At 43.7% G+C, this 11,068-nt stretch overlaps 2 pseudogenes; both read left to right on the top strand.

Annotated features, from left to right (window-relative positions):
- The first annotated feature begins 8,054 nt into the window (after positions 1–8,054).
- Positions 8,055–8,172, top strand: LOC124617409 (annotated as a pseudogene).
- Positions 8,173–10,629: 2,457 nt separating this feature from the next.
- LOC124617451 lies at positions 10,630–10,747 on the top strand (annotated as a pseudogene).
- Positions 10,748–11,068: the final 321 nt, after the last annotated feature.

The following is an 11,068-nucleotide window of genomic DNA, read 5'->3' as shown; positions in this document are numbered from 1 at the left end:
ATCTCATGGTGAACACACCAGACAGAGTTACTGTCTATGCCAACTCAAATTGTTTAAATAAACAACGCATACTTACATCCATTCTATCTGTCAGCCCAGTATAGACTGAGTCCTTTTCCCATCAATTTCAAGGTGGGGGAATGGGAGGGGATGGGAGCAATATATACAAAATAAAGACTTACCTCCATCCTACTTGCAGCCCAGTGCAGACTGAGTCCTTTTCCTGCCAATTTCCAGATGGTGGGGGAGATGGGGTGAGGGGGGAGGGGGAGGGTTAGGTTAGTGGAGGTAGCCCAATTGACATATTTTCCCTTCAAAATTTGTTCCCACCAAGACGTCACTTCAACGTTGTCCGAGGCCCACAAGAAAGACAGGCCGCGGCATGTGCGTCACGAAGGTAGGCCTGAGCTCGCTCGCTAGCTCAGCTTAGCAGATAAAATGCGTCTCTAGACCTGTTTACTCGTGGCTGAGCGCGTACATACTAACGAGAATTGCATCTTCTACTGGAATCTGGTATTATGAAGTCTTACTGATTACTAATTGTACAACAAACCTTAAAATCAATTCTCGACATAAATGGAATAACGGCTTGTTTGTAGTATTTAGTCCCTTCTGCTTAACAGTCCTCATTTTATACAAGATGTGATGCCTTATGCTGCTGATAATCATTTTGACATGATTTTAATTTCGTTGTACCCCAGTACAGCCGTAATAAATTGTTAGTAGGCCTATGTACTCTCTATCATTGTAGGACTACTAACAGAAAGACTCCATAATAGCGGATTCTAGAAGAACATGCAATTCTCGTTTGTACGTACACAGCTAGCTATGAGTTAACAGGTGTAGAAACGTGGTTTGTCTGCTCAGCTGAACGAGTGAGCGAACTCAAGCCTACCTTCGTGACATACGCACAATGGCCTGTCTTTCTTGTGGACCTTGGATATTGCCACATCTATGGCTACCTTCTTCAATCCGCCATCTTGAATAAATTTGGCAACAATGCAGAATGGGCCATGCCCACTTTGCCCTACTACTGGGGATCACTGCCATCAGCTGCATTGGGACGTTACGTGGACTAGGCGGCGATGAATGAAAACGTGTATCTGATCAGGATTTGCACCCGGCATCTCCTGCTTACTAGGCAGGTGCGGTAAGCACTGTGCCATCCGAGACACAACGTAACTGCAAATGTGCGGACCATCTCAGCACGCCTATGGCTGATTCACATTCCCATTGAGCGCTGTCTGTCTGCAGTCCCTGTCCGTCTCCTCCATGTTCTCTAGTCTGAGATTCCCACAGGAGGTCAGACGTATTTGTGGCCTCACTGAAGAAGGTGAATCAGTCATATGAATGCATATTGTCTGTTCTTTTGGACATGTCTGACGTCCTATGGGCATATCATAATAGCGAACATGAAGGAACTGGACAGGGTCTGCAGATATGTGGTGCTCGATGGGAATGGGAATTAGCTGTGAGACGTGCTGAGATACTCCATGCTGTTGCAATAATGCTGTGTCCAGGTTGGTGCAGTGGTTAACACACTTGGCTAGTCAGCAGGAGATCCCAGGTTCGAATCCTGGTCTTGTACACATTTTCACTCGTCGCCGCTGATTCCGCCTATTGTCCCAATGCAGCTGGCAGCAGTGATCGCCTTCCTTTCCTTTCCTTCCCTTTCTCCGCCTCTCTACCTTGAGTTTACGTCTAGAACACGTCTTCTCAGCCAAGAGTGCTCACAAGACAACAGCGAAGAAACGGCGCTGCATTCCATAAACTTGGCGATTCAGATTGCCAGACAGATGAACACCCGACAGATAAAATTTCGTCTAACATTAAAACGTTTCCATACCAAATCTAGAATTAGGCGGGATTTGAGCATTCAAAACAGAACAATGAGCAATAAAAAGAAAATAACTTATCTGTGGACAACCTTGTTCAGAACGTTAGCTAATCTGTTATGTTTCTGTTGCTTCAGGTTGGATGCCTAATGGTTGTGCATAGTGCTGCTGCCTTTCCAGTCCAGAAAGAGCCTTTTGGACTGGAGGAATCGATATCCAGTGACTACACTGCACGGACATATTACGCTCAATGGATAAGTGGTGAGCAATCTCCTTACTTATTTGTGGATAGAAAATGCTGTTTGGTAAGACTTTAATTGTGAACGTCTTGAGCTCAGCACTTTAGTTAAACATTTAGTGGTAATTATAAGAAGCGATGTGAAATGAAACGGTCATGTAAAAACTGTGATAACAGATGCGGACGGAATGTTTATAATTATTAGATGGTTTCTGGATATGGGGAAACATATCAAATCGTATTCGAGACGGGGGAGCGAGAAATTTTAGAGTATTAATCCAGCTCTTGTAGTGTTTCTCAAGTAAGCTTCACAGCAGAAATTGAATTCAGGACAGCAACATATCGGCACAGCCCATACTAAAACGCTGTAGAGATACTTGGGGAAGTGACATGGGAATGTTTGGGGAAAAGGCGACTTTGTTTTCACGAAAGCTTTTTGGATGAATTTAGGAACTTATTTTAGGGTATGGTTATGCAACAGTTCTGTAGCCACAGTTGTGTGTTCTCCTGTGGAAATAAGACAGGAGAGATTAGGGTGCGTACAGAGGCATACACTACATGACCAAAAACATGTGGACACCTATTAGTGGACATGAATTTGGAATGTGTCCATATTTCACCTTTTTGATGGCTTTAACTTCACAAGAACACTTTCAATGTAGTGACAATGTCTGTAGAGGAATGGTGGCCCATGAATCCTCAAAAGCTGAAACCAGAGAAGGTTGTAATGTCGGATGCTGTGGTCTGGAGTTGATGTTCTAATTCTTCCAAAAGGTGCTCCATTGAGTTCAGATCGGAACTGTTGGTATGCCAGTCTTTTCGGGGATGTTAGGGATGTTATTGTCCACAAATGGTTCAAATGGCTCTAAGCACTATGGGACTTAACATCTAAGGTCATGAGTCCCCTAGACTTAGAACTACTTAAACCTGAGTAACCTAAGGACATCACACACATCCATGCCCAAGGCAGGATTCGAACCTGCGACCGTAGCAGCAGCGCGGTTTCGGACTGAAGCGCATAGAACCGCTCGGCCACAGCGGCCGGCTATTGACCACAAACTATTGCCTCATAGATGCTATTTTATGACAGGGTGCACTGACAGGCAATTGTGCAAAGAAATGGGAATAGAGCTCCTCAGTGGTATGGCCATGTACAGTAAATGCAGTAAGGACGATGGCCAAAAGCAGTCCTGGAGTGGTCGTCTCGGGGAAGTAAGAAGTGTGGACGGTTGTGACTAACATGGAGAACTGGAGTAATTGGAATGATGAGGGAGAGTGATCTGTAAGAAAGACTACCATGATCGTGAAAGCTGGTGAATGGGAATACAGGGCAACTGCTGAAGAGTGGAGACGCCCTTAAAATTAAGTAAGAAAGCAAGCATCGTCATGCTGATAAAAAGAATCACCGTTTCCGTAGTGTCCTGCGGTCAGCAGGAAAGAACTAATGATCAAGTCTGAACACACTGTATTTAACAAAAACGCGTTCTTGATGAGCACTAATTTCCAAACTCAAGAACAACAAGAAACACGATAATTCTTGTGGTGGCAAAGCCAGATAAAAGTTACAAGACAATGAAAAGAAATAATAACAACCAAAACACCGCGCTACATAATTCGAAAGTGGCGTTATGCCCAATAAGCTCCACATTTCTACAGAAGACAACTGTGAGTGTCTGCTGGGCTAGAGCCAGTGTAGCTATTGGCCAGAGCTGCCCTAGCTACAGGTACACACTGCTGGTTTGACTCTGTTGGCATGCTTATAACAACGATTCTGCAGAGTGCTACACTTAATCACATTGTCGGATATCTATCACATGACTTTACATGAAGTAGTGCCATGTTAATGCCGAAGGTCTGTTGATGTTTACATTCACTGGCGATGTTTCGTTATGAGTTCTTGAAGGGAGGTCGGCAGCCCACCTTGTTTGTCTGACGTGTGGGCCCTCTAACTGATAAGGGGCCGCTACTCCAGTCTCTGAACTGTTTCTCTACTGTACGCACTACACAATGCTGTAAAATGTGTTCATATCCTTCCAAATTTACCGTTTCTTTTAAAGAGCAATAAGGAGACCACACACTAACCACGAAAAACACTCCCGTACTATAGCACCACCTTCTGTCCGCCTCTGGTAGCTGAGTGGTCAATGCGACGGAATGTCGTACCTAATGGCCCAGGTTCGATTCCCGGCTGGGTTGGAGATTTTCTCCACTCAAGGACTGGGTGTTGTGTTGTCCTTATCATCATCATTTCATCCCCATCGGCACGAAAGTCGCCGAAGTGGCGTCAACTAGAAACACTTGCACCAAGTGAACAGTCTACCTGATGGGAGGTCCTAGCCACACGGCATTTCCATTGCCACCACCTTCTTGCGTACTTCACTGTTGCTACATGATAGCAGGTAACGTTCTCGAAGCATCCACCAAACCCAAATCCCATCGGATTACCACAGGATAAGAGGTGATTCATCACTCGTTTTCAGTCATCCATTATCCAGTGCCCTCGTTCTTTACACCACCTCAAACGTCACTTAGCATTGACTACAGAAGTGAATGGCTTATAAGGAGCTGCTCGATCATAGTACCCCATTATTTTTAACTCCTTGCAGTCATTATGCTATCTGGACCACTGACACCACTTTCAAACACACGAGTGATTCCTTCCACTGATGCAATGCAAGGACCCTTGCCCATCAGTGCACGAGGTCTGCTTGGCCTTGGTATAACTGTGGTTGTTCCTAGCGTTTTCACTTCACAGTCACCTCACAAATAGTCAACTTGGGCAGCTGATGAAGGGTGGATATCGTTCTGGTGGAGCTGGTAGTCAGTTCTTCGAAGTCACTGAGCTCTGCTGACCCATTCTCTACTGAGAACACAATACGGACCAGTTCCTTTTACACTGGCGGATCCACCTCTCGTGACAATAGCTTGTTGTTTTCTCATTGCATAGGGGTGCCCGAGTACTCTGGTTCAGACAGAGTGTACTGCCTAGCTCCGTACATGATTGGAATAGGACTGAAAATTGCTAATATTGGTATGAGGTACATTCCACTCGGATTGCACTGCAAGATGGCTTGCGTGGGGTTGCGGAGGCGTAGAAGAGTGGAATGTTCTTTTGAAAAGTATCTGTTAGTTTTGTACTCAAAAAATGGTTGAGAAAATGACAAGGTCGTTAACATCCATTAAACTGCCTCGCGAAGATACTCCACTCACTCGTACTGATTGAAAAACGTTAGTATCCCCAGGTATCAAAGATACTGAATATAATAAATGAAAAGCGCTAGTTTGCTTCACTTTACAAGTTTACTGACTATTGTCGCCGAAGAAGTTTCAATGTCTGTAAACGACATTGGAAAAGAAGTTACACATCTAGATTGAAGCAGAAACGTGTTGTACATAACATCTTTGACAGTGTGGTGGTAATGGAAAGTAAAAAGTAAAATGTTGAACAGTAAATAAATGTAAAGGGAGCACACAGGAAAACATTTTAACACAAAACTGGAATAGCAGGCCTACATAACAGTTTGTATTAATAAACAAAACCAATAAAATAAAATGAAGGTAGTATTTGACAAGACTACTTCAGGAGGTTTAAAATATGAAGAGTGATACACAAACCAATTAAAAGAAAGAATTATCATTGTAACTATAGAATATATGAGGAACTTACACAGTATCAATAAAATAAACAGAAATGAATTGATGTAGGAAAATGGAGGAGTGTGAGGGAACATGCAGAAAATGCCATCCTTGAGAGTGTGAAGCTACTGCATTTTAAAAAGTAAGAAGTTGAACAATATACAAATATAAAAGGAGCAAACAGGAAAAACATCAACACTATGTTCAAAACTTTGCCTACTTACCAATTTGCATTTCATCAGTGAACCAAGTAAAATAAAAACAGTACTTGATGAGACAACTTCAAGAGGTTTAAACATAAGTACAGTTAAAATAATGACTTAACAATTGTACATACTATATGAGTTACATAGGCAGTTTCAATAAAATAAAAGAACTCAGTGGGAGGAGTATCTAGGAATAGACAGTCCTGGAAGTGAGAAACAGAGAGGATTATATGAAGTTTCTGTCCGAGCATCTAAGATTAGATCTGGACTGTGAGCTAGATGTTTGTTAACTTCCAGAGCTTCCAGCAGATTGAGTTTTTGGCCTTTGTGTGCTTAGTGAAGGACGTGGGACTCTGGCTGGTAGATGTGGCCCTGACTCAGGAAATGCTCAGCAAATGTGGAGTCAGAATTCTGCAACCTCCACCTGCGTTCATGTGCAGCCAGCCTAGTTGCTGTGTCTCTGTCTGACTGACCAATGTAAAAGTTGCCACAATCAGAACAGGTAATTCCGTATACTGAATATAAGTACCCCTGAAGAACATTTTATTCAGTGCGAGTTCTAAATTACACCAAAGGAGAAAAGAATCTACATTAGATGAAAGTCAGCATGCGAGAGCCGTTGGCTGAGGCGATTAAGTTGTACTAATCGGTGCAGGCGCCCACGTTCGCTGCAGTGGTTTCGATCATTCTACCCGAGGTTGATATGTCAGCTCGATCACAGACCAATAGCGTGAGCACGAATTTCATCACCTTGGTAGTGCATCTGTAAAGCATTCACTACATCCACTTGTCCAGTCAACGAAGGAAAGCTAGGGCAAGAATCGTTAGCCGAAAATTTTTGTGTAGCTGTAGGAGGGAGTGCTATGAGCAATATACTAAAAATCCTGACCGGTGGGGGTGACCGTAGGGGTGGGAGTGGGTGGGGGGAGGGCGTTTAAATGTAATTCTATCTGTTTTCTTGAATAGCTCTAGCGCTGTGGCTTCTACCGAAAATGTTTCCCAGTGCAAAAACTGAACTGCATTACATTTTCCACAAAAAAAGTACTTCTCTTTGTTTCTCAAGGATTTGTAGTTTCCACGTTGCAGGAGATGGAAAATTACAAGATTTAAAAAAAATTGTGATTTAATGGTTCAAAGTAATGGTGTTGTTAAGTGGGTTAAGGACAAATACTGAATGTTCTGTGCCACATTCTCGCCTCTCCCGGGAGAATGCTACAATTGTCATACAGGATGTTTAATAACCAATTTCCCCTCTACCAGTACAGAACAGTGTGCAGATTTACGTCGAATCTATCCATAAGTGTTTCTTCTGCTAGTGTTAATAATAACTCGTATCTGCAGTACGTATAGTGTTAACGAACTTCGAGGAAAAAATGGTTCAAATGGCTCTGAGCACTATGGGACTTAACTGCTAAGGCCCTCAGTCCCCTAGAACTTAGAACTACTTAAGCCTAACTAACCTAAGGACATCACACACATCCGTGCCCGAGGCAGGATTCGAACCTGCGATCGTAGCGGTCGCGCGGTTCCAGACTGTAGCGCCTAGAACCGCTCGGCCACTCTGGCCGGCTTTCGAGGAAAATTTACACACCTGAGCATGTCTGTGCAGTGTGTAGCCAGTGACTCATAAGGTGCACTGCGGAGGAGTCGGTATAACCTCACGAGAGACCCTGTAATAGTTTGTATATAGACTGAAGCGGCGAGTGAAAATTTGTACCAAGGCCGGCAATCGAAGTCAGGTCTCCTGTTTACTAAGCAGGTGCGTTAGCATCTAAGCCACCTTGCACAGCGTTTCACACAACTGCACAGATTATCTTGGTATGCCTGCCTCCTCGATCCAAATTCTCACTGCCGCTCCAGTCTACTCGAAATTCCCCCTTACACAACGAACAGAACTGTCTAGGCTCTCTCTCGACCTCTGCGTCGAATGTAAGTGGGAGATCCAGCCTGACACCCAGGAGCAGGTACTTATAAAAATGAATGACACAGTTTCACAGACTTTACTGGTCTCATACTGATATGATTGTATGTATAGACTCAAGCGGCGAGTGGATATCTGTACAAATTTTCACTCACCGCTTCAGTCTATGTACGTACAATCACAAAAATCAAATTTGCATCAGACCAGTAAAGTGTCTGGCCAAGAGTCTTGCCGCAGTGGTAACGCCGGTTCCCGTCAGATCACTGAAGTTAAGCGCTGTCGGGCTAGGCTAGCACTTGGATGGGTGACCATCCTGTCTGCCGAGCGCTGTTGGCAAGTGGGGTGCACTCAGTCCTTGTGAAGCAAACTGAGGAGCTGCTTGATTTAGAAGTAGCGGCTTCGGTCTCGGAAACTAACATATGGACGGCAGAGCGGTGTGCTGACCACATGCCCCACCAAATCCGCATCCGGTGACACCTGTAGGCTGAGGATGACACGGCGGCCGGTCGGTACCGTTGGACCTTCATCTGTCGATATCGTCTCATTAAGAATAACATATTGCTTTCTATCTGCTAGGAAGTCTTCAATCCAGTAACAAGTCTGGTCTGATACTAGCTAAGCTCGTACTTTGTTCAGTGAACGGCAATGTTGAACTGTATCGGATTCCTTCCGATGACAGCGTATCGACCTGGGCGCCTACATCTATGGCATTCTGAATTTCATGGATGAACGAAATAAGATGTTTTTCGCAAGATCTCTGATTACGAAATCTGCGTAGGTTGCTGTAGAGGAGATTTTCGTTCTTCCAAAACATATTCGAAAGCTCCACATCAGGTTAACGTCAGCGACAAAGATCTTCTTGAAAAGGGGAGTAATCTACTCTTTTTCCCCATCGCTTGGCACTCTTCGTTGCTCCAATGACTTAGGATGAACTGCTGCTAGAAAGGGACCAAGTCTTTCGTATAATCTCTGTAGAATCTTACAGGTCTCTCAACCAGCACAGATGCGTTTCGGCTGTTGAGTGACTTTACCTGAGTTTATGTTTCGCGATGATTTATCTCAATAATCTTCATTTCGGCTTTCGTGCTATTACTGAACGGTGAAACCATATTACGACAACCCCAGTGAAACATTTTCGGTAAATCGGATTCATTATTTCAGCCTAATGTCGTCTACGGTTTCGATGGCGCTATTGTCACTTAGTACTGAATATAACGGGAAATTCAAAAAGAATGAACAGATGTCATTTGTTTATTACCGAAAAACTATAAAAGATATAAACATATTGCACATGTCACTGGTTAAAGGTTCAAAGTTCTACGTTCGCACAGACACTACAGCATACACTCAACATAAGCACCATGCGTTGCTCAAGAAACATCAGAACAGTAATCCATTTCATTCCACACACTAGTCGACGAGTCCGTTCAACAAATCGATTTCTCAGATCTTGAAGAGCAGCTGCTATAGCTGGGACAAAGACTCTGTCTTTTATGTACCCACACAGAAAAAAGTCGCAAGATGTGAGGTCCGGTGACCTGGGAAGCCGAAAACAACGAAAGTGTCTGAAACTGTATCATTTCACCCTGTAATTGCTCCTTGCGACATAGTTTGGTAGAGCGAGGAATGGCCTCCTTGGTTTTCAGCTAGCGATCAACCTTCCTTCACGCTTCTACCCTCCACCGTCTCCTACGCCCTGTAACATCCACCGAACTCAATCTATTCCTTAATACGACTCTACTGCACCTATATAAGGTAAACATACTTATTATTTGTCCTTAACCTCGTTCTTTAACAATAATCATTATTTTTTACCACTGAAATTCTATTTTAATAAACTACAATTTTTCCATCCCCTGCACCGTGAAAACTATTAGTCCTACAGAAAAACGAATAGAACTTTTAATTTAATGTAGTCTGATTTTGTACTGGAAAATATTTTCGCTAGAAGCAGCACTTTTCGAGTTATTCAAGGACAACATGAAAAAGTGACCTACAAAAGCTTCCCCCTGCCCACCCCCCTTTCTACGCTCACACCCTACCAATCAGGATTTTTAGTATGTTGTTCATGGCACTCTCCCGTGACGCTGTATAAAAATTTGTGACCGCACGAATTCTTTCCCCTGGTCGATCTTCTTTGGTCTTCGTTGACTGGGCTAAGAGTGGAAAACAGATAAGTTGCAGAAAGTTCCGACAGCTCCGAATTGCTGAAAATATATCACAACAAGAGCAGCGCAAAATACTGCAAGCTGTGTGTCTAAACACCCATCACTGCCAATATCGTCACTGAGAGTAAAATCCCAGCAAATGAACAGGTGCATGAAAGGGCAGGTCAAAAGTCTTTTCCGCGTAAGGTGTAATACGACATGGCCCCGCTCAAATCAGCCAGTTAAGGGAACAGCCCCCGAAGAGGAAGACGTAAGTTGTTGTGCTCCTGCATTTTACATCGTTTTTGTGAGATGTACTGTCGCTAAATGTAGAATCTTTGTCACGCTAGTATAAAAGGCAACAAGACATCAGCTAAGTGCAAAATCCGTGCTGTGTGCCGAGTTCCGGTATTTATTCGTGTGGGAGTGAAATCACGTATATGAACGTGAATGAATGTACGGATTTTAGAATTTTCGAAAGGTACGAGTGTTGTACGAAACCTATATGGTAATAAATCGGAATTTGCGAATTAGTTACTACAGCACATATTATAACTAACGTAACGCGTTGAACTTAATTCATTTAATTTTCCCTTCAATAGGCGCGTATATTGCCTGTATTTATCGTGAACTAACGCTATTTTTGGCCAACGGCCTTGCCACAGTGGTAACACCCGTTCCCGTCAGATCACCGGAGTTAGGCGCTGTTGGGCTGGGCTAGCACTTGGATGGGTGACCATCCGGTCTGCCGAGCGCTGTTGGCAAGCGGGGTACATTCAGCCTTTGTGAGGCAAACTGAGGAGCTACTTGATTGAGAAATAGCGGCTCCGGTCTCGTAAACTGACATGCGGCCGGGAGAGCGGTGTGCTGACCACATGCCCCTCCATATCCACATTCAGTGACGCTTGTGGGCTGAGGATGACACGGCGACCGACTATAACCTCACAGAAAGTTTCAGGAAATGAGTAACTTTGATTCAAGGTTTTCCTGTTGTAATAATAGACATCTCGTTCTGTGTTCTAATTACTTCATTTTTGAAGGGAACTGATAATACGTTTAGCTTAAAAGATACAGAAATTAAAAGA

The sequence above is a fragment of the Schistocerca americana genome, chromosome 5 (assembly GCF_021461395.2).
Source record: "Schistocerca americana isolate TAMUIC-IGC-003095 chromosome 5, iqSchAmer2.1, whole genome shotgun sequence".
NCBI classification, from domain to species: Eukaryota; Metazoa; Arthropoda; class Insecta; order Orthoptera; family Acrididae; genus Schistocerca; species Schistocerca americana.
The sequence above is the reverse complement of the archived record's forward strand: the minus strand, read 5'-3'. Positions and strand labels throughout refer to the sequence as shown.